The sequence below is a fragment of the Phyllobates terribilis genome, unplaced genomic scaffold (assembly GCF_046119375.1).
Source record: "Phyllobates terribilis strain yellow unplaced genomic scaffold, ASM4611937v1 Scaffold_5__5_contigs__length_657084704, whole genome shotgun sequence".
Lineage (NCBI taxonomy): Eukaryota > Metazoa > Chordata > Amphibia > Anura > Dendrobatidae > Phyllobates > Phyllobates terribilis.
Window position 1 is genome coordinate 196555955 of NW_027362765.1, and position 24289 is coordinate 196580243.

Below are 24289 nucleotides of genomic sequence, written 5' to 3' on the forward strand. Positions count from 1 at the left end.
ATGCTCCTGAACTGCCTGGGAGTTGACCGAGCCCCTCACCTGGTGGACGCAGCACGGCTCGGGCAGTCATTCCTTGCAGAAGTGACTTGGATATTAACCGTGAGTAAAGACCCTGGACTGTAACTTGTTGTCTGTGTGCTCCTTCGCGCCTCCAGCACTACCGGTACTGGGACTCTCACCACCATCACTCCCACCATCCAATACACTGCCCTGGGGCCGCACTCTTCCCGTGGGGAGTCACACCATTCCAGCTGCATTCATCATCAGCCCCAGCGAACTGCCTTGCAGCGGCGGTTCCTAATAACCGCAATCCACGGGTGGCGTAGTCGGACATTATCTGAAGCACGTAGCAGACTATCATTGGTCTGACCACCCTGAGCCGCGGGACCGGGCCGCCACTACTACTCCCAGCGTCTCCCTATTGCCCGGTTCCGCGTGCCCCATGGCCCAGGGGGCGAGTCAGCTTTGGCGTAGTCGGCAGGATCGTTACCCACCCGCCACAAGCGGGTATTGCGCGCCTGAAAAAAGACTGTTTTATTGTACGAAAGATGGCGCCCGCCCCAGAAGAATGAGCGCCATAATGTGCACGCCAAAAGACAACAGGAAGCCACCTCCCATCGTGGGCCAGGTCCCAGAATGGCGCCAAAGAAAAAGCATGCCCTCAACAGCCCTGAGCACGGCTGTGGAGATGTCCATCAAGGTGGGGGCGCTGACCCTGAAAGTGATTGTCACCAAGTTGCCCCGGGACCACCCCCAATGGGGGTGGGAAGAGAAGAAAACTGTGGGGCAGGGTGCGGTATGGATCAGTCTGGCCAGGCCGCACCCGGAGATGGAGAAAGGAACCAGCTCCAGCACTTTAGCAAGGGGCCTGCTGCAAGCCACACCACCATGCTGCCTCACAGAGCTGCCAGCCCATCTCCCCAAGGAGGACCCAGAGTATGCGCGGGCGGCGTTGGAGGAGCTGGACCGGAGGATGGTCCGGGCGCAGCAGGACGTGATAGCCGGGTGGAAAGAAGAAGTGGCTCGGCGGGCTGTGACACTGCAGCAGGAGGCGCCGTCGACGTCCAGGAGCACACCAGCCACCGAGGGCAGTGAAAGCAGAGCGGAGGCCGAGGATGACGCCGCGGAGGAGGCCGCGACAGCAGAGGCAGGTAACGGAGACGCCCCTACCCCGAACCCTGGGGCCGCCGACCTGCCCCTGCACCCTGTTGCGGAGCCCAACGTACCTGAACCCGCCATCGACACCGTGCCTCCACCGCTACCAACCGGTTCCCAGGCCATCGACACCACCAGCGAGCCCCGCCCCACGCCGTGCCCTCTGACTCTGGGCGTGATCAGCAGACCACAATCGCAGGCCCGGTCGCAAGGCCTAGCGCCCCCGTACGCCGCCCGTCGACGGGAGTACTGCCGCCAACAGCTGGAGGTGTTCGAGAGGGAGCAGCGGGAGCGGCGCATGAAACAGGAGAAGCTGCAGGCCCAAAGTGCGGAGCAGAAAATGAAGGCGCGACGAGATCCCCGAACTGCCCGCAGACCCCGAGTCACCGGGACTCTGGTGAAGTTCCAGATGGAGCGCGGCTGGGGCTTCATCCGAGACCCTGAGACCATCAGCGATGTGTTCGTGACGAGGAGAGATGTGGAGAGCCACCTGCCGGAGGGTCATCGAGGGCAGGATCTATTTCCAGGGGATGTGGTGTCTTACACCCGGCACCAAGGCGTGAAGGCATGGTACGCCCTCCACGTCCACAGAGCAGTAGAGGAGGAGGAACAGCACTACTCGGACGTTGAGTACCAAGAGGACCCGGATGGGCCTGAAGATAATGAGGAGGAGCAAGGCGCATATGGAGAACGACGATAGAGAGTAAGAAGAAGCGCCAATGTAAATAGTTACCCGTCAGGGTACAGAGAACTGTGTGGGACTGTTTCAAATTGAGTGTGGTCCCCGTTGGGACTGATATAGGACTGTGTGAAAGTTATCCCCTACATCTCCTACCAGGCTGAGGACTGTGAGCAGCCATTTCCCTTCCCAAAACTGGCCGAGGACTGAGAGCGGCCACTCCCTTGTATATAGTTGCGCTTCCTAAAGCGCCCCCTACTGGTTTTATACAAGAACCGCAACGTCTACCTCAAGATTTACTGGACTGTTGCACCTTTACCTGGTCGAGATCCAAGAATCCAAGAATGTGTTTTGCTTAAAAATTGTTTTATATGAAGAAGTTTAATATGCTGCTAGAAAATGTTTTGCATAACCCTGAAACCGTTTTATATGATAAGTGACAAAAGAGTTCCAGAAGTATTAGTAAGCGTTTTATAATAGTGTGACAAGAAAAGAAAAGTGTGTCCCGTAAAGGAGTTGAACGCTGTCGTCCGTTTCTAAATGTAAAAAGTTTTAAAAAGTTTTTGCATGTCCTGTAATAAACTGTTTTTGCTCTTTTCCAGCCCGAGGACGTGCTGTGCTTTACCAGGGGGGAATGTAGCGCCCCGAGGGTTCGGCCGCTACAGGAGTATTGCACCTCAAACCAGAGGTGTGATATTCCACTCCCAGGTAAGGATGGAGTATGGACCAGGGCTCAGTTAGCTGCATACAGCACACACACCCCATTTCCGAGGGACAGCTCAACGGTGCTCCCACTAGACAGAAGTGCAGGCACGACCGACTATGTCCCTGCCTGGAGTGGGGAGGGGGGGTGGAACACCCAGTGCTGTAGGGGCAGAAAGGGGTTGGTTCCTGAGCGTAGGAAGGAGCCCATTGGTTGCTGGTCACCTGGGCTCATGGTCAGAGGGAGGTATAAAAGGTGGGCACCATCTTAGAACAGTGTTCAGTCTGAGAGAGGAAGTGACAGAGCAGGGCCTCTGTGGAGCTCTGCTCCGGAGGCGGGCCTAGCCTGTGAGGCCCAGCCAGCACTGAAAGAGAAAGAAGAAGAAGTTCAGTCTGTGAGGAGAGGAGAGCTGACAGGGAGCAGCAGCTCAGGCTGAGTGCTGCTCCAGAGGCAGGCCTAGAGAAGAGGCCGGAGCCTGAGAGGAGAAGGAGAAGTGGGCCTGGAGAAGAGGCCAAGGGAAGGAGGAGAAGACAGAACAGGAAAGAAGGAGAAGAGAGAGAGAAACAGAAGGGCTCAGGAACAAGAAGGTGGAAGGGACCCTAAGAACCCACGAGAATCCAGGGTGAAGGGTCAGGCAGATTAAGGGTACCGGATCCCAAGTTGGTGGAGGAGAAACTACCCTCTGCCAAAGACCGGTCGTCGTGATCATTTATTGGTGCGACACCTCATCAAACCTGCTAGGAAGGCACCATATAGGACAGCGGAGGACGGGGCCCACGTTTACCCGCACAAGTCCGCGGCAGCCGGACAAAAGTGAGGCAGGCCAGAGAAAGGATTAAAGGGGGTCCTGTGCCATGCTCCTGAACTGCCTGGGAGTTGACCGAGACCCTCACCTGGTGGACGCAGCACGGCTCGGGCAGTCATTCCCTGCAGAAGTGACTTGGATATTAACCGTGAGTAAAGACCCTGGACTGTAACTTGTTGTCTGTGTGCTCCTTCGCGCCTCCAGCACTACCGGTACTGGGACTCTCACCACCATCACTCCCACCATCCACTACACTGCCCTGGGGCCGCACTCTTTCCGTGGGGAGTCACACCATTCCAGCTGCATTCATCATCAGCCCCAGTGGACTGCCTTGCAGCGGTGGTTCCTAATAACCGCAATCCACGGGTGGCGTAGTCGGACATTATCTGAAGCACGTAGCAGACTATCATTGGTCTGACCACCCTGAGCCGCGGGACCGGGCCGCCACTACTACTCCCAGCGTCTCCCTATTGCCCGATTCCGCGTGCCCCACGGCCCAGGGGGCGAGTCAGCTTCATTTCTGGTTTTGGCTTACAAATACTGAGGTAAAAAACTGACCAAATACTGAATGTGCACACGTGGTCTTACGGCCGCAATGCCTACCATTAATGAAGGGTCTAGACCAGACTGAGGGTCTCCTGACCTAAACTAACAGCTGGGCAAATTTCACACAAGTGTATTGTCAGTCCGTGTGCTGTCCGTGCACAGACGGACTGACACACTGTGTGGAAAAAAACAGCAGCTTGCTGGCTACCCTCATCTGTTTTTTGGATAAAACTGGCCTATAAATTTCAATGAGTGTGCAAAAAAAATGGATGATGTCATCCATTTTGCATCCATTTTAACAGATCCATTGAAAATATTACATATCAAATCTTTTATTATTTATTATGATTATGGACATAAAGAATGGATGTCATATACTGTAGATGATACACAGATGACCAAGCAGATGAAAAATTGCTTTTTTTTTTTTCTGGATGAAAACACAAATCATTTTTCATATGCTCGTGTGAACTTAGCCTTAGGCCAAATTCATGCATACAGTTTTGCAAAGAAATGGACCGATTTCATCAATGTGCTGATTTGTATTTTCATCCTTTTTGGTTCGTGTCCATCATGAGTTTTCCTTGTGTGCATAAATAACCAAATAGCAGTTTCCAAAGAAAGTAAAACGCTTATGGCATCCAAGTGTATGTGTTGTTTGTGGGATTTTTTTTGCGGACTTATTCACTTGAAGTGAATATTTTGTCAAAAAATAACCTACTGTTTAAATCAGATTTTTGCTCTATAAGTACTTAAAAAGTGGAAATGTTTTTATTCATATTGTTATCTTTAATAAAAAGCAAAATTAATGTTCTTGTAAATTTCACACTGACCACTAGGGCTACTTTAGACTATAACTTTTTGTTGTTTCAGGAAGTTTTTAACAGGCTCCTTATCAGAGGAAAGAGTTCAATGACAGTTAACTAGTGATGAGCGAGCACTAAAATGCTCGGGTGCTCAATGCTCGGGTCGGGCACATTGGAATACGCGGGTGCTCGACCCGAGCAACGAGCCCAATGTAAGTCTATGGGAAACTCGAGCATTTTTCAGGCGGCTCCCACCGGCGGTCTGCAGAGGGCCTTAAAATTGCCCAAATCGATGGGAACAGTGCTCAAATGACATGGGAACAGCATGGGGAAGACCCCTGGAAGCATTTCTGACTCCCAGGTCACTTCTGTCAACAACATTGTCAGAGTATTACGCCACTTTTACGGACTCGCAATAAAACATACCAAAACGAAACCCAAATGGATTTTCCTGGGAAATATGTTAAGGAACATCCTTTCCAGGGTAATGACTTGTATATAAAGCAAAATAAATAACCAAAACCAAAAATGCTCCTCCACACCTTGGGCTATGTTCACACGTAGCGTTTTTGTTGCGTTTTTTCACTTTTGCATTGCTTTCAACCATGACAAATGCATTTACCAGGAAATGTCATTTTAACATTTTAGAACCTTATCTGGCCATGTGGTGTGTGAGATATCATCAGACACATCCTGTTTCATTTATGAACGAGTGACTCTGAAAGTCACAAAGCCTATTTTTATAGGGCCATGAGGCGGCCTTTACTATTCTTAGAGAGCCATCAGCCGGCTATGTTTTATTGTTCCCATTACTAAAGAGTGGGTCTCCTATACTGTTATTGCATATGCAGAGAGTGGCAGGGCTGCCCAAAATTTGGACGCACCCCAATACCACTTTGAAAATTTGGATGCACCCCAATACCCCTTTGAAGAGACTTAGAGGAGGACCTCCTGAAAACAATGTTCCCATTATTAGGAAGTGGGTCTCCCATTATGTTTGCCTATGTAGTGAATGCAAGGGTTGCCAAAAATTTGGAAGCACTTCAATGCCCTTTGGAAGAGACATGGAGGTCAGAGGGCCTCCTCAAAACAATGTTCCCATTATTAGGAAGTGGGTCTCCCATAGTGCTGGCCTATGCAGTGAATGTAAGGGTTGCCAAAAAATTTGGAGGCACTTCAATGCCCCTTGGAAGAGACGTGGAGGTCAGAGGGCCTCCTGAAAACAATGTTCCCATTTTTAGGAAGTGGGTCTCCCATTCTGTTTGCCTATGCAGTGAAAGCAAGGGTTGCCAAAAATTTGGAGGCACTCCAATGCCCCTTGGAAGAGACGTAGAGGGCCTCATGAAAAAATGTTCCCATTATTAGGAAGTGGGTCTCCCATAGTGCTGGCCTATGCAGTGAATGCAACGGTTGTCAAAAATTTAGAGGCACTCCAATGCCCCTTGGAAGAGACGTGGAGGTCCGAGGGCCTCCTCAAAACAATGTTTCCATTATTAGGAAGTAGGTCTCCCATAGTGTTTGCCTATGCAGTGAATGCAAGGGCTGCCAAAAATTTGGAGGCACTCCAATGCCCCTTGGAAGAGACGTGGAGGAGGGCCTCATAAAAAATGTTCCCATTAGAAAGGAGCTGGCCTCCTATACTTGTAATGCCCATGCACTAAGTGTATGGGCTGACAAACATTTACCCCTGGGGGTATACAAGAACATACTGTATAAAAAAAATTTTTTAGGGGCATCATAAACACCCTTTAAAAAAATTATGTAAGTGTTGCATCATGACCACGGTCACCCTTGAGGAGAAGGAGGAGGACAAGAGCAAATAGCCAAAATCAGGAAGCATATACCCATGTCAGGGTGTGAAAATGTGCATGGGAATACACCTCCCAAGAAAAGACACTGGATTTGAGTTTATGTTACGCTGCTATCATTCGGTGGTGTTTAGAAGTCTGGCCCAATCCAGCCCTTGTTCATTTTTATAAGAGTCAGCCTGTCAGCATTTTCAGTTGACAGGCGGATGCGCTTATCAGTTATAATTCCACCAGCAGCACAAAAATCCGCTTTGATAAAACACTGGCGGCAGGGCAGGCCAGGACCTCCAAGGCATCCAGCTTGGATACCCAATAATTATAAGGCACAGAAGAATCACGGAGGATGTTGGTACAGTCGGCAAGGTACTTCCTCAGCATCTTCCCAAACGTTGCACTCCTTGCGAGAGTACCCCGCGCCTCAGGGCTTGTGTGATGGGAGGGGTTGAGAAAATTCTTCCAGAACTTTGACAGTGTTCCCCTGCCTCAGCTGGATTGAAGTTGTGTCTCTCTCGCCTGTACTCCTTGGTTGTCCAACGAAGTGTGCCCTCTGCCGCCAGCGTTTTCAGATGGGAATCTTTTTAATAGTTCCGCAACAAGGGCCTTCTGGTACTGCCCCATTTTTGTAGACCTGTCCGCCTTGGGAATAAGAGATGTAAAGTTCTCCTTGTAGCGTGGGTCTAGAAGTGTCACCAACGAGTAATGACTGTCACCCAAAAATTTGAGAACGCGAGGGTCATGGGAAAGGCAGCGCAACATAAACTCAGCCATGCGTGCAAGACTACTAACAGGCAAGACTTCCGTTTCCTCCCCAAGAGGATGACTGACCATGCTCTCCTCCTCCTCCTCTCTGTCCTCTGGCTATCCACGCTGAACAGACGGTATGACAGATGTGCAGGTAGTACTGCCTATAGCGCATGAAACTAGCTCCTGTTCTTCCTCCTCCTCCTCTTCCTCATTGTCACCCAAACCACGTTGGGAAGAGATGAGGCTGGGCTGTGTGTAATCACCCTGTATGGTTCCTTGCTCCATCTCATCGTGCTCCGCCTGCAATGCATCCTCTTTTATTGTGAGCAGAGAGCGTTTCAAAAGACAGAGAAGCGGAATAGTGACGCTAATTATGACGTCATCGCCGCTCACTATCTTGGCGGAGTCCTCAAAGTTTTGGAGGGTGGTACATATGTCTGACATCCATGTCCACTCCTGAGGTCTTATGTGTGGAGTCTGAACTGAATCCCGACGGCCTTGTTGATGCTGGTACTCAACAACTGCCCTCTTCTGCTCACAAATCCTTCCCAACATCTGCAGTGTAGAGTTCCAACGCATGGGGACATCACACACCTGTCTGTGAGCTGGAAGCTGCAAACGCTGCTGAAACATGGCAAGAGCAGCGGAAGCTGTAGGTGACTTCCTAAATGGGCACACAGCTAGCGTACTTTAACAAGCAGATCTGGCAGCTCCGGGTAGGATTTGAGAAACCGCTGAACCATGAGGTTAAGCACATGGGCCAGGCATAGTACGTGTGTGAGCTCGCCTCAGAGCCGCCACCAGATTCCAGCCATTGTCACACACAACCATGCCTGGCTGTAGGTTCAGCGGCGTGAGCCACAGATTTGCCTGCTCTATCAGAGCTGTCCACAACTCTTCAGCATTGTACGGTTTGTCACCTAAGCATATTAGCTTCAGCACAGCCTGTTGCCTCTTGGCCGAGGCAGTGCTGCAGTGCTTCCAGCTTGTGACTAATGGGGTCATTTCGGAGATGAAGGCTGAAGAGGAGGAGGAGGCTGAGGAGGATGAGGTGCAGGACCTGTAGACCATGGGGGCAACCCTGATTGACCTAGGGCCCGCAATCCTTGGCATCGGGAGGACGTGTTCCGTCCCAAGGTCCGACTGGGTCCCGGCTTCCACTATGTTAACCAAGTGTGCCGCCAGCGAGATGTACCGTCCCTGCCCACAAGCACTTATCCATGTGTCCGTGGTTAGGTGGACTTTCCCGGTAACTACGTTGTTGAGGGCACAGCTAATGTTTTGGGACACGTGCTTGTGTAATGTGGGAACGGCACACCGGGAAAAATAGTGGCGGCTAGGGACCGAGTACCGAGGGATGGCCGCCGCCATCAGGTTGTGCAGAATGCTTCCATCTCCACCAGCCTAAAAGGCAACATTTCGAGAGCAAGCAGTCGTGAAATGTGAGAATTTAGTAGTGTGGCCTGTGGGGTGTTGGCTGCATATTTGCGCTTGCTTTCCAAGGACTGGGGTATGGACAACTGAACGCTGCGCTGGGACAAGGATGTGGACGTGCTTCCTGATGCTGCTACTTGAGAGTGTGCAACGACAGGTGCAGGGCAGGAGGCATCTTCGCATGCACCATGGACAGGGGATTGGCTTGCATGCACAGCAGCGGAAGAAGCAATGGTGCCACCCGCAGACACTGTTCCTGGACCCTGGGGGTTCAGCCCACAAAGTCGGGTGAAAATGGCCTTTTTGGGATTATCGGCAGAGTCTTTAAAAAACAACCAGACACTTCCGGATCCGGCCATGGCTAAGGAGGATTGAAGACTGAGAGCTCTGCAAAGCCCCGGTGATTACCACCCCCTCAGGCACATAAAAACATACAGAGACGCTGGGCAGAGGGTCCTGAAGATAGTGTGAAAGTACCTGGCTGCACATGGACCGGTACATCCTCAGAAGAGGCTGTAAAATCCCGGTAGCAGGCAAGAAGTGTGGAGAGCAAAGAGGAGATAAGATGGCCGACCTGATAAAGGCAAGCATGCTGAACGCTCACAGCAAATGGAGAGGGGGAGCGAGGCAGTTTCAGGGGAGGAGATGCAAGCTGATGCTGGTGTCAGAGAGGTAGATCATTGCCAAATGAACAGAAAAGCAGATCAGTGTGAGAAGCTTTCACTGGTGGCTGGTGCAATAAACTCTGACAGCATGAACTATAAGGATTTGGCACAAGAAGTAGCAAAACACCTTGTCCCAGAGATCACTGCCTCTCTAGCCAGCACAATACAGCAGTCACTGGCAGCCCTTAAAGAAGACATTACACAGCATGGGCAGAGACTGGATGAAGCTGAAGACAGAACAAGGAAAGTGGAGGATAAAACTGAGCACATAGAAAAGGATGTTAACCTACTGCAGAAACAAGTGTACATTACGGTTGACCGCATTGAGGACCTAGAGAACCGGTCACGCAGAAACAACGTACGCGTAGTGGGCCTGCCTGAAGCGATAAAGCCTGGACAACTTCAGAGGCTATTTGAGGAGGATCTGCCATCAGCTCTGGGTTTAGCGTCAAAAATGAGAGTGGAAAGAGCGCACAGAATAGGGCCGCCTAGGCCAAGTACTGCCGCAGAACCAGAAACGAATCAGAGACCCAGACAAGCCATCGCCAAATACCTAGACTTTAATGATAAAGAGGCTATTTTGCGTGCCTTCAGAAGGCGTAAAGAACCGCTAAACTTCCAAGGCCACAAAATTATTATCTTCAATGATTACTCCTTAGAGGTCACTAAAGGAAGAGGATGTTCAGCAACTGCTGCTCAAAGCTATTCCATGGCTGAATCCAATTTCAGCTTGTGTACCCAGCCACCCTGAAAGTACGGCAGGCGGACGGACTGGTAAAGAGCTTTCAAAACCCGGCGGAGGCAGAGGAGTATGTTTCCAGGATGGTTGAAAAAGATGGACCAAAAGAAAAGGAGAAGAGGGCTTCGCCACGACGGGAGAGAGGAACGGAACAGGACGCAGAGGCGGATAAAGAATCTGTGGGACGGAAGTCAGCAGCGCAAACCCAAAGACAAAGATCGCCCCAAAATCTTAGGGGATCCCCGGCTGCGGACTCTGGTTAAGATTAGTGGACCATATGGGAGGGTATAACATTTTAAGAGAGAGAGATCTCAAAAAATCTGGCAACCCATGGACTCTCTTGATTTTACTCACTTGAGGGGGTGATCATTTAAAGAACAGAAACATGATTTAGTAATAACAAAATGCCGGGGAGGAGCATATGGGGAGAAGCTGCCAGAAAAAAGGAGGTCACAAAGATGAAGACGTCATTGTTTGTTTATATGTTGTTATATGTTAATGTTAAGGGAAGGTTTATTAAAGGGAAAGACATACAGAGTGCTGCTCAAGTACAGGAAGGAACAAAAGTATTAAGGAGTGTTAGTTCAATCTATAATCCAGAAGTGATAAAACACATAGTATGCGGATAGTCTCGTGGAACGTAAAGGGGCTCAGCGCCCCAACCAAGAGAATGATGGTTCTAAGACACTTAAAAAAGTTAAAAACAGACATAGCACTGTTGCAGGAAACCCATCTGAGGAAGGAAGACTTGTTTAGAATGAAAAAACTGTGGGTGGGGGAGGCTTATGGAAGGAGAAGGGAGGAAGGCGGGGGTGTTAATATTGCTGCACACAAACCTTACATACAAAGTGACACAGGTAGAACACGACGCAGAGGGAAGGTATATAATGCTACAGCTTGAAGGGAATGAGGGGGAGCTGAGTATAATTAATGTTTATGCACCAAACGCAAACCAGAAACCATTCTTCGAACATCTGCGCACTAGTTTACTGCAAAATACGACCAAGAAAATAGTAATTGGAGGTGATTTTAACAATACTCACCGTGAGGAGCAGGACAGACAAAGTTTAGGGGGTGCAAAACTTAGACCGAATGGGAAATCAACTCTGCTAGCTGACTTGATAGCCGACACAAATTTATCAGACGTATGGCGCATGGAATTCCCCATTGAGCGAGAATTCACACACTTTTCCCACCCGCATCAGACTTGGTCCAGGATTGACTATCTTCTTGTCAGTAGAGAATTGCTAGATAGGTGCAAGGAGACTAAAATAGAGGAACTGGTTATTTCGGACCATGCGCCAACCTCGATAAACCTCCTAGAAAAATACCCAAAAGGGATAGACTATATATGGAAATTACCTGCCTTTCTTCTTAGAGAGCAACATTTTATCATTACACTACAGCAATGGTGGGAGGAATACACTTTCCACAATTCATCAGACGAATTAAAAACACAAACATTCTGGGAAGCAGGGAAAGCTGTTTTGAGAGGGAGACTGATGACATATGTCCATACACTGAAGAAAAAAACTAACACAAAATACGAAGAGGTTAGCGGTGATCTGAGGAGAAAGTACGTACTCTTCCAACAATTAAAAATGGAAAGGGCAAGGGAAGATTGGAAGGAGGCCAAAAAAAACTTTGATGAATGGGCGGAGAAGAAAGAAGGATTTAGGAAGTCACAAATGGAAATTGAACTAAGGAGGTTTGGGGATAAAGCGGGACGGCTACTGGCAAACTTAGCAAAAGGAAGACAGGGGAGGAAAGGCATACTGAAACTTAAGAAAGAGAAGGGGATAGCTGTAGATAATCCCAAAGAGATAAGCCGTGTCTTAAGGGAATTCTATGCGGCTTTATACTCAGAAGATGGCAGCGAGGAGGATATGGGAATTGACCTTCCTCAGCAAAATTAAAATGCCTGCCATAACTGAGTCACAACTGAACATGTTAAATGCGCCGGTAACAGAGGAAGAAGTGAAAAGCACTATTGGAGGTCTACCGAGCAGTAAAGCCCCTGGGCCTGATGGGTTCACAGGCGATTTTTTTAAGGTCATGTCCCATCAAGTAGTTCCTATTTTGACTGACTAAATGGTATAACGAGTTGTTACAGGGTGGTGAATTGTTGGGGGGAACCAACATGGCCTATATAAGTTTGATACCAAAAGAAGGGAAGGATGGGGAGGATCCAGCGGCCTACAGACCTATATCCCTGATAAATCAGGATATTAAAATTATATCCAAACTGATGGCGAACAGGCTAGCAGAAATACTCCCGACACTAGTGTCACCAGCACAAGTGGGCTTTGTAAAGGGCAGGAGCGCAGTCACAAACATCAGGTGTACATTACTAGCATTAGACACAGTAAGGAATGGAGACAATAAGAGTAAAGACCCGGCCTTAGTTACATTAGATGCAGAGAAGGCATTTGACAAGGTGAAATGGTCCTGGTTAAAACAAGTCCTAGACAAAATGGGGGTGATGGGCAAATTTAGAAACCTTATAAAAGCCCTATACAATAATCCCATGGCAAAAATTCAAACCCCTGGGCACCTTTCCGCTAGCTTCCTGTTGGAAAAAGGAACACGCCAGGGCTGCCCTTTGTCACCACTTATATTTAATTTAGCGCTTGAACCTTTGTCATGCTATCTGCAGCAGTATGAAGTATTTGAAGGGCTGAAAATAGGAGACGAGAAGATTAAGGCCTCGTACTTTGCGGACGACATAATACTTTATATGGCAGAGGTAGAAAGAGATTTACCAGGAGTGTTGAAACTTCTGGAGGCTTTTGGGAAATGCTCAGAGTTTACGCTAAACAAAAATAAGTGTGAAATACTGGAATTAAAAGAAAAAGGAAGAGGGCACACAGTGAGAAAAGAGCTGCATGATATACCGATAGCAGGAGCATACATAACCTATCTGGGCATCAAACTGGGTAGGAGACCAGAGTCAGTGTATAACTTAAACTTTCCCCCAATTATATCTAAAATACAGCAAGAACTAGAAAGATGGCAAAACTTGCCCCTGAGCCTATTAGGCAGGATACACCTAATAAAAATGATGAGCACTGCAAAACTCATGTACCCGCTGCAAACTATACCAACTCATTTAAAACATGTAGATGTTAAAAGGATAAATTCTTCTATTAGGAAATTCATATGGAATGGTCGGAGACCTCGGATAAAACTGAAAACATTGATGGCAACAAGGAATGAGGGAGGTGCCAATCTACCAGACATAAGAGGGTACAATCTGGCATGCAAATCTAGACACATAATAGACTGGTTGAAAGATACTAGTAAATATTCTGACATGAACCTGGAAAAACATTATGCAGGGCCCTGGAACTTAGTCGCCCTGCTACATACACCTTTAAATTTACTACCTAGCAAAATTAAGAATTCAATAATATACCGGGACACGATAGCAACATGGAAGGAAATTAGAAAGCGACTAAAATTATCATGGAGAATATCTAGGGACTAGCCTCTGTGGATTAATCCAGCACTAAGACAAATAGGGGAAAACAAGCTTTTCCAAGATTGGAAAATAAAGGGGATACATAAGGTTGCTAACCTACTACATGAGAAGGAAAACAGGTGGCTATCTGAAGAGGAGACCATCTCAAAATGTAATCTTAAAAAGCAACAATACCTACAATTTGAACAGATAAGAAAGACAGTGATGGTTCACTTGATAAATGTCAGGGAAGAAACAAAAAGGAATGCAATGGATACCCTGCTGCTAAACTGGGCAAGTTCGCATCACAGTGTTTCTGCAATATATAAAGGTATTAAAGAAATCCTTGTGAGGGCGGATGTGAAACAAATATTTGGATCTTGGGAAAGTCAAATAGAAGGGGTAGAAATTGGGGAAAAAATTCTATTAGGTTGGCAGGCGGTGCGTAAAAACATATTGAGTGAGACCTGGAGAGACACGCAATTCAGAATTATGCATAGAGCAATTATAGCCTTTAATATACCAGTTTCCAAAAATATGATAGACCGCCTGACACTGCCCAAAGTGCAATCTCAAAAGTTCTAACCTACTGCATGGTCTGTGGAGCTGCCCCAAAGTGCAAAAATTTTGGATGGATACAAAAAATATACTAGAGAACTTAGGCGTCCACAATTTAGATCTACATCCGCTACCGTTTCTTTTTCATTTTTGGGGTACTGAAGAAAATGCACAACAGAAGGGTGGGAATGTTTTGGCCCCAATGTTCCATACAGTGTGTTTAATAGCTAAAAGAAGTTTATTAAAACATTGGTTGTCTGACTCGATTCCAAGTCCGAACGAAATCATAGCCCAATTGAAAGCCCTGTTTCGCTCGGAAAAGCTGGAAGCCGAGCATGATAGGGAAAAAAATGTAAAAGCACTCATGACAAAGTGGAGGGGTTTTCTATTGAAGTGTTACACAAATGAGGAAATTCAAGGAGCTGTGAAGCCATTTCTGTGTACTAGCTGGTATATAGTAGAAGACATGAGTGGAACATTGGGTAGGTTAAAAATTGCTGATCCAAATGTGGAAGGGAAGGAAGCTATAGAACGTGTCGCATAGGTGAGAGGAGCTATAAGACACTGAAATTAATAAAGACAGAACTAACAAGGTCGCTGTACATAGTATTCCTGTATGTCTGGGATGAGGGAGGGCAGTTGGGGATTATTCTGTTAAACTGTTTTCTGTTTTGTTTTTTGTTTTTTTCTTTTCTCACTGAACATAATATTCAAAAATCCGGAATAATACTATTGATCAACGATGTTACATTTGCGAGAGATGTACCTTAATGTATCCAGAGTCCAATACTTGGAATACAGTTGTATAAAGTGAAAATTTCAATAAAAAGTATTGTTAAAAAAAAACAAAACAACCAGACTCGGGAAGACGTAACAGTTGTACTGGCAACTTCCTTTGTGTTGGTGTTACGGGGAACGGTTATCTGCCTTCTGTCTGTGGCCACCACACTGCTTCTTCCTGCCTGTTGGGGTGATCTGCCTCCCTGCCCCTGTGTGCTGCTGTCCTCGCTCTGCATGTCCTCCTGCCAGGTTGGGTCAGTTACTATATCATCCACCACCTCGTCTTCCACTTCCGCACCTTGGTCCTCCTCCTGACTTTCAGGCAATTGTGTCTCATCATCGTCCACCACTTGTGACACTTTCCCACCGTCGCCTTTGTGTGACCGCAGCTGCTCAAATATTTGGGTATCTCTACATGCAATCTCCTCTTGCCCCGCAAGAGGCCCAAATCTATAAATGGAAAAGTGAACAGCTCTTCAGAGTGTTCAAGTGTGGGATCAGTTGTTTCCAGGAACTCGGCATGGTGAGAGTAAGGAGGATCAGGGTGAGGAATATGCGGTCCAGACTCACGGCTACTGAGACTTGACCATGTGGAAGACAGGGTGGTGGTGGTGGTGGCTAAGTGACTGGAAGCATTATCCGCTATCCAACCAACAACCTTTTGACACTGCTCTGGGTTCAATAGTGGTGTGCTGCGGTCCCCTAGGAATTGGGACAGGAATGTCGGGTGAGAAGATGTGGATGTTTGTTGTGGCACAATTTCAGCTTGCCCACGGCCTTGTCCTCGGCCTCTGTATGCACCATCACCATCACGTCCAGTTCCCCGTCCCTTGCCACGTGCCTTGTCCATTTTAAATGGAGGACAATATCTTCCACGCTCACTACAAATGACTAAATTTGTAGCGAACTTATATGTGAAACCACAGTTTTAAATACCTGGCCTGTAGGTAACTATTTTGAACAGCAAACCGGTGTCAAAAACTTCGCTGACACCGTGAAAACATTTTTTAATGGAGGCCAAAAATGGCAGTATTTTCTGAAAACGTATATGTGATCCGTGTGATGGAGAAAACACAGTTTTAAATACCTGGCCTGTAGGTAAGTAGTTTGAACAGCAAACTGGTGTGAATTGCTTCACTGACCCACTGAAACAAATTTTTAATGGAGGCCAGAAATGGCAGTATTTTCTGACAACGTATATGTGACGCGCCCCCTGGGCTGTGTGAGTGTGGGGATACCCGGAACCGGGCCTGTTGTGGACGCTGGGGGTTGTAGTCTCCGTGGCGGCGACCCGGTCCGTGCCCAGGGCGGTCAAACCAAATGGCAGTCTATAAGCTGAATGTCCGACTACGCCACCCGTGGATTGCGGTCAGAGTGAACCGCCGCTGCAGGGCAGACCGCTGAGGCTGGTGTTGTGGGTGCAGCAGAGGATAGTATAACTCCCCACGGGAGGAGTATAGCCTCAGGGCAGCAAGTGTGGAAGTTGGGGGTGATGGTGCGCGGGAGCAGCAGAAACGACACAGAGTCCTGTAATGCAGTGCAGGGTATTTACTCACAGTTCTTTATCCATGTTACTACAGCTGGTCATAACGTCCCACGTCGCACTGTGCTCACCAGGTGAGGGGCTCGGCCTACTCCCAGATAACTTTGGAGCGTTTCACAGGACCCCCTTCGTGTGTCCTTTCTGTGGCCTGTCATACCCCGCCAGTGACCTCGCTTCCGTCCGGCTGCCTCGGGCCTTCTCTTATAAACCTTGGCGCCAGTTTCCCCGACCCTATATGGTGCCTTCCTAGCGGGTGTAGCGAGGGGCTGCGCCACGTAAAATGTCACAGCCTCCGGTTTCTAGCTGAGGGTAGTTCCCCGCCTCCACTAGTTTCGGGGACCAGTCTCCCCCTTTGGCCTGACCCCCCTACGCAGGTAGATTCAGGCGTGTGGTGGCGACTCACCGGTCCACACCCCTGGGGTCCCTTCGTTCCTTGTTCCTGGAGCCTCCTCCGCTCCTTTTCCTTCCTTCTCCTTCCTTCTGCTTCCTCCAGGCCCCGGCCTCTCTCTTAGGCCTGCCTGCGGAGCAGAGCCCATGCAGAGCCTCTGCTCACACCTCCTGCTCCCTCTTCTCTCTGTCTGTACTCAACTTCTCTCTGTCTCTAAGATGGTGCCCCCCTTTTATACCTCCCTTTAGGTGCACCCAGGAACTGCCCTCTCCCTCCTATGCACTACAGGGTTCCCCCTTCCTCGGTGTTCCCTCCCCACACTCCAGCCAGGGACAGGGACTGTCGTGCTCTACTTGGAGAATATCGGTCGCCCTGCCCCCCGGAAATGTGGTGTAATGCATGCAGGTGTCGGGGTCCTGATCCACACTCCATCCTTACCTGGAAGTGAGATATCGCACATCTGGATGAGATGCAATACCTCTGTAACAACCGAGCCCTCAGGGTGCTACATATGTGATCCGTGTGATGGAGAAAACACAGTTTTAAATAGGTGGATTTTTAGTGCTGTAATATGGAAAAGACCTGGCGGTGCCAACAAGCAAATGACGCAGAAAAACTGTGTTCTCTAGATTGCTTTTTAAGCAAATAATGAGGATTAAGATCCAAAAAACAGTATTCCTGGCCCCTGAGACTTGGGCCTTTGTCTAGAAATATCTAACAGCAGCAGAAGGCAGAATTGGAATGGAGCCTCTTGTGCTATATGCACTGCAGTCTGCTATATACACCGCCTGCCTATACACCTTGCCTGTCTGATATCTCTGCAGATGGATTAGTCCTCAGAAGGACTGTTTGTTAAGCTGGATATGTGTAATGTATGGTTTTTCTCCCTACACTACCTAATACACAAGCAAATCTCTCCCTAGCTCAGCAGCACCTCTCCCTACACTGCCTGATTGCGGAGTGACTGTGACGAGCATTGCGGCGCCAGGTCTGATATAGACCTGATGACGCTGTGCGGCCAGCCAATCACTGTAATGCCCACAACCAACATGGCTACGGCATTACAGTGAGTGGCAGGCAATCCCTGCATGTTGATTGGCCCTCTAAAGAGCAGGGAGGGGACCCGAGCATCCGCCCAAGCATCTCACAAGTACTCGTCGAGCTCCGAGCATCTCAAGTACTGAGATGCTCGTGCAAGTACCGAGTGCTTGCGAGTATGCTCGCTCATCACTACAGTTAGCACCTCTATATACAGTTGATGAAACAGGATCCCTCATTAATGAGACTTAATGTCATCTCTCCTCCCTTCACAATGACTTTTGCACACGCTCATTAGATGCTTCAATACAAACAATAGAGATGGGTCTGTTTACTTATGCTAATGTAAATATGAATTTTCTGAAACAAAGGTTAAAATCTAAAATAGTCCCAATAGAAAGCCAATTGCAAAATTTCTAATTTTTATTTTTAAAAAAGAATGTGATATGGAGGAAAAAAATTGCCAAAAAAATAAAAGAAAATACTATTAACCCAAAGAACTGATTTAAACACTTGGTGATTTTCATTCCCTTTTAAATTAGGGAATTTGGTAGGCAAATTGGACAAAAGTATAGACAAAAATACATGAATAGTCGCATAGACTACAGTAGTGTTCAAAATAATAGCAGTCCATTATGACTAACCAGATTAATCACTGTTTTTGGTATAAATTATATTACCACATGTCAATCAATTTACCAGTTGGTGCAGTAGACTCTAAGAAAACCAACAAACTCAGCATTTATGATCTGCATGTTTTTGAGTCTATGTATTTGAATAATTAATTGAAAGGGGTGTGTTCAAAATAATAGAAGTAGAGTTCAATTAGTGAGGTCACTCATACTGTGAAGAAACAGGTGTGAATCAGGTGGCCCTTATTTTAGGGTGAAGCCATCACATGTTGTACATGCATTTCTCCTTGAAAGCCTGAGAAATATGGGTCGTTCAAGACATTGTTCAGAAGTACAGCGTACTTTGATTAAAAAGTTGGTTGGAGAGGGTAAAACTAATAAAGAAGTGCAGACAATGATAGGCTGTTCAGCTAAAATGATCTCCAGTGCTTTAAAATGGAAAGCAAAACCAGAGAGACGTGGAAGAAAACGGAAGACTATCATTCGAATGGATTGAAGAAAGGCCAGAATGGCAAAGCCTCAGCCAATGATCAGCTCCAGGATGATCAAAGACAGTCACAAGTTACCTGTGAGTACTGTGAGGCTATGTGCCCACGATGCAGAAATTCCCCAGATTTTTCCTGAGCGTTTCTGCATCTCCCTGGCAGAAAAAACGCATGCGGATTGTACATGCGGATTGTACATGCGGATTGTACATGCGGATTGTACATGTGGATTGTACATGCGGATTGTACATGCGGATTGTACATGCGGATTGTACATGTGGATTGTACATGTGGATTGCACATGCGGATTGTACATGCGGATTGTACATGCGGATTGTACATGTGGATTATACATGTGGATTGTACATGCGTTTTCCTGCCAGGGACATGCGGATGTGAAGCGTTCTTCACATGCATTTCCGCATGCGGGTTGACAAGCGCTTTCCAAGAGATTTTAGCATCACTTGGAAAGTGCTTGTCAACTTGGTCACACTATACAAATCCATGCAAACGGCATGGATTTATATAGTGTGACCCCAAAGAACGGTTAAAAAAAATAAATAAATCTATACTTACCTTCTGATGGCCCCCGGAGTCTTGCTTTGCTCCGTCCTCCCTTGCCGGCAGATCATGGTACACTGCACTGAAGGACCTGCCGTCACATGACTATGACGTCAGCGCAGGTCCTTCAGTCCACGCGATCTGCCGGCATGGGAGGGCGAGCGCCGCGGGGGCCATCAGAAGGTAAATATAACATTTATTTTTTATTTTATTCTTTTTTTCACAGGTTCTATGGTACCCGGGTTTGGAGGAGAGTCTCCTGTCCTCCACACCCGGGTACCATCCGCACATTGAAACGCATGGAATGCGCATCTACATATGCAGTGATGCGTAATCCATGCGTTCCAATGCAAGTCAATGGCGGCGAAAATTCAGCGCTTCCGCAAAATAATTGGTAATGCTGCGTTTTTTTCCGCAATGATAATCCGCAGCGGAAATTTCCGCAGCATGTGCACAGCACATGCGGATTATCATTGGGGAACATGGCAGGCCTTCTACCATGCGTTTTTTAAGCATTTCTGCAGTGTTTTTGCCGCTGCGGAAACGCTTAAAAAACGCATCGTGGGCACACAGCCTGACAGTTAGAAGACGCTTGTGTGAAGCTAATCTCTTAGCAAGAAGTCCCCGCAAAGTCCCACTGTTAAAAAAAAGACATACTGAAGTGGGTACAATTTGCCAAAGAACACAACAACTGGTCTAAAGAGAAATGGAGAAACATTTTGTGGACTGAAAGTAAAATTGTTCTTTTTGGGTCCAAGGGACACAGACAGTTCGTCAGACGACCCCCAAATGCTGCATTCAAGCCACAGTACACTCTGAAGACAGTGAAGCATGGTGGTGTAAGCATCATGCTATGGGCATGTTTCTCTTACTTTAGTGCCGGACCTATTTACCACATACCAGGGATCATGGACCAGTTTGCATATATTAAAATACTTGAAGAGGTCATCTTGCCTTACGCTGAAGGGGATACGACCTTTAAATAGGTGTTTCAACAAGACAACGACCCTAAACACACCACTAAACAAGCAAAATCTTGGTTCCTGTCCAACAAAATTGAGGTTATGGAGTGGCCAGCCCAATCCCCGGACCTTAATCCGATAGAACACTTGTGGGGTGACATCAAAAATGCCATTTCTGAGGCAAAGCCAACAAATGGCAAAAAATTGTGGAATGTAGTCAAAGGCATTCTGGGTAGGAATAACAGTTGACAGATGCCAGAAGTTGGTTGACTCTATGCAACATAGATGTGAAGCAGATCTAAAAAAACTGTGGGTATACAACTAAATATTAGGTTAGTGATTCACAGGAATCCTAAATCCTCAAGAAAAAAGTACATATTGTGAGGTTGTAAAGATAAATGCAGACGCTGCTATTTTTTTGAACAGCCCAATGTTCATTTTTTGTTATTTTTTTGTAAAGTAATTAAAAATTATATACATTTCTCTTCATGTTTTGAATTAGAAAACAGTGTGCAATGTTCCCAATGCATGGAAATAAAAACTAGTATAAAGATTTTGTGCTTAACTGATGTTTTTGAACACACTGCTATTATTTCGAACACTACTGTAAGTGTCAGTGTACTGTAAGTAAAATACACTAGCATGACAAAAACAGATGTGTGAATGGGGCCTTAGCTTCTCTTAGGAGAATATACGTAAATATAGCACCAGTTTTCCAAGCATTTTGTTTATTAGAAAAGTGAGAGATTGTTATGTATTGTGACCGAGTCACTGGTGTTAAATACAAGGGGGGTTATGTGTCACTCAGGTTGCTCTACTGTGTGAACTGAAACCTACTATATTTCTGCCAGCATGTTTTATGCTGGGGGTTAACTCTCTTAAAGGGTGTGGTTTTATGGGAATGGCAAAGAGGGTGGGAAGCCATTCCCCCTACCTCCCCTCAGGGTGTGGCGGAGCAAGGTTTAATGCTTAGTCATTTTTGTTTCCTGGCAGAAGTGTGTGATCTGGAGAGGGAAGTCTCCAGGCTGTTGTGGGCTGAAGCCAGAGAGCAACACCAGAGGACTGGTATTGCTGAGACTTGACTGTGCTACCTGCAGCGGGCAGAGCCTTGCTGGCTAAAGGACTCTGTTAGGGTATGTGCAGACTATCCGGAGTTGCGGCCTCAAGGCTGCTGAGAAGCTGTCTCCGGTTTCCACTCATTATGCAAATGAGCGCCGGGCTCTTTTTTTTTTCTCACATGCAGACTTTCCCCATAGAGATTAGGTCTATGGGGAAAGCCCACATGCGGACCATCTGGAAAGACGCGCCGCATGTCAATTTCCGCGGGTGTGCCGCAGATGCATAGTGGACATGGGATTTGTATAAATCCCATCCACTATGCTGTAACATTTGGGCGCTGTGGACTGCACACAGCGCACTTGCGCTGTGTCCAATCTGCAGTGAACACTGATCCTGATCGTGAGCACATACCCTTATACTTTATCTTTTGTTTTCCCGTTAACCCCGAGAGGGACTGTTTATTTTTATGGGACGCTGTTGGAGTTTATGCCGCACAATAAACCCGCAGGAAGTTTACCCGAACTGTGTGTCCTGTGTCTGCCTCTGGAGAGTCGAACAAGTCGCTTTACCACAGTATGCATCCATTAGATACAAACAAGATTTTTCCTATTCATGAACGGCAAATAAAGATCTTTAAAATGGTGAAGAATTGAAACACTAAGCAAAGTGTTTCTCCATTTTTTTCATGAGGTCAATTTTAGCAACAAAATTTTGTACTGATTTGTTTCTTTTTAGTGGTCAACCACTCAGTTTTTCTGAAACAAAGCTTCAAATTCCCTTCCCGTTGGTTTAAGGATGCGGCAAGTAGGCTACTACACTGTGTTCCAAATTATTATGCAAATAATATTTTCTCAGATTTTCCCAAATTACCTATATGAATTGCAGTCATTGTAATTTTCCAGTCAAATAACTATTAGAGTACAATTGAAAGGTTTTTGTACAAACTGCCTATGATAACAGTATATTTTTAAAAAAATAAAACACTCAAACTGCACTCAAAATGCATGTTCCAAATTATTATGCACAGCAGAGTTTTCAACCTTTTCATTTTAATAAAGAACAAAAAAATGGTCATTTTTGAAATTATAAGCATTAGCAGGTTATTACAAACTGAAATCAAACAGTTTTCAACTCAAGACTTTATTCTAGGTGATGTTACATTTGCACATAGGACCCCTTGTTCGAAAGGAGCTTCTGAACTCTCTCGTTCGTCCATTGAATTTGTCAGGTTTTGGATGGTTTCTGCTTTAATTGTTTTGCATGAGGACATAATACCCTCCCAGAGCTGTTGCTTAGATGTGAACTGCCTCCCGCCATCAAAGACACTCCTTTTGATGATGCTCCAGAGGTTCTCAATTGGGTTGAGGTCAGGGGAGCATGGGTGCCACACCATAAGTTTGTCCCCTTTTATGCCCATAGCAGCCAGAGATGCAGATGTGTTATGTGCAGCATGAGACAGGGCATTATCATGCATGAAATGATCTCGATGGTCCAGATGGATGGAGTGGAGGATGGCTGGTTGATGGACACCCCATGCAAACACGGCTACGGCGCTAACAAGGAGGAGGTGGAGTAATGTTTTGGGCTGGAATCATGGGGAGAGAGATTGTCGGCCCTTTTAGGATCCCTGAAGGGGTAAAGATGAACTCCATAATGTATGTTGAGTTTCTCAAACAGCACTTCCTTCCATGGTTCAAGAAGGAGAACTGTGCATTCCGCAGCAAGATCATTTTCATGCATGATAATGCCCCGTCTCATGCTGCACATAACACATCTGCATCTCTGGCTGCTATGGGCATAAAAGGAGACAAACTTATGGTGTGGCACCCATGCTCCCCTGACCTCAACCCCATTGAGAACCTCTGGAGCATCATCAAAAGGAGTGTCTATGATGGCGGGAGGCAGTTCACATCTAAGCAACAGCTCTGGGAGGGTATTCTGTCTTCATGCAAAACAATTGAAGCAGAAACCATCCAAACCCTGACAAATTCAATGGACGAGAGAGTTTAGAAGCTCCTTTCGAACAAGCGGTCCTATGTGCAAATGTAACATCACCTAGAATAAAGTTTTGAGTTGAAAACGGTTTGATTTCAGTTTGTAATAACCTGCTAATGCTTATAATTTCAAAAATTACCATTTTTTTGTTCTTTATTAAAATGAAAAGGTTGAAAACTCTGCTGTGCATAATAATTTGGAACATGTATTTTGAGCGCAGTTTGAGTTTTTTATTTTTTTAAAAATATACTGTTATCATAGGCAGTTTGTACAAAAACCTTTCAATTGTACTCTAATAGTTATTTGACTGGAAAATTACAATGACTGCAATTCATATAGGTAATTTGGGAAAATCTGGGAAAATATTATTTGCATAATAATTTGGAACACAGTGTAATACTGATGAAAATTTGATCCAAAACAACGAACGAGAAAAATCACTGACTTCTGAATGAGGAGTAAGGCTCAATTTACTGATCCGCCAGAGTTTTTCCAGGTCCTTGCTCTCTTCATTCTGTCCTCCATTGATTAAGTTTAGCTACAGATAAATGACCACTGCAGCCAATCACTGGCTGTAATAGATACCACTGATCACAATCATCACCAAGATAAGAATGGGATTCTTCTGTTAGTGGAGCCACTAAACTGGTTGCACCAATATCCAATATTTCTCTCCTCCTTTACATGCAGACATTATATGCAGCCAATACCCAGTCCTAAATGTCAAAATAGCATAATACAATA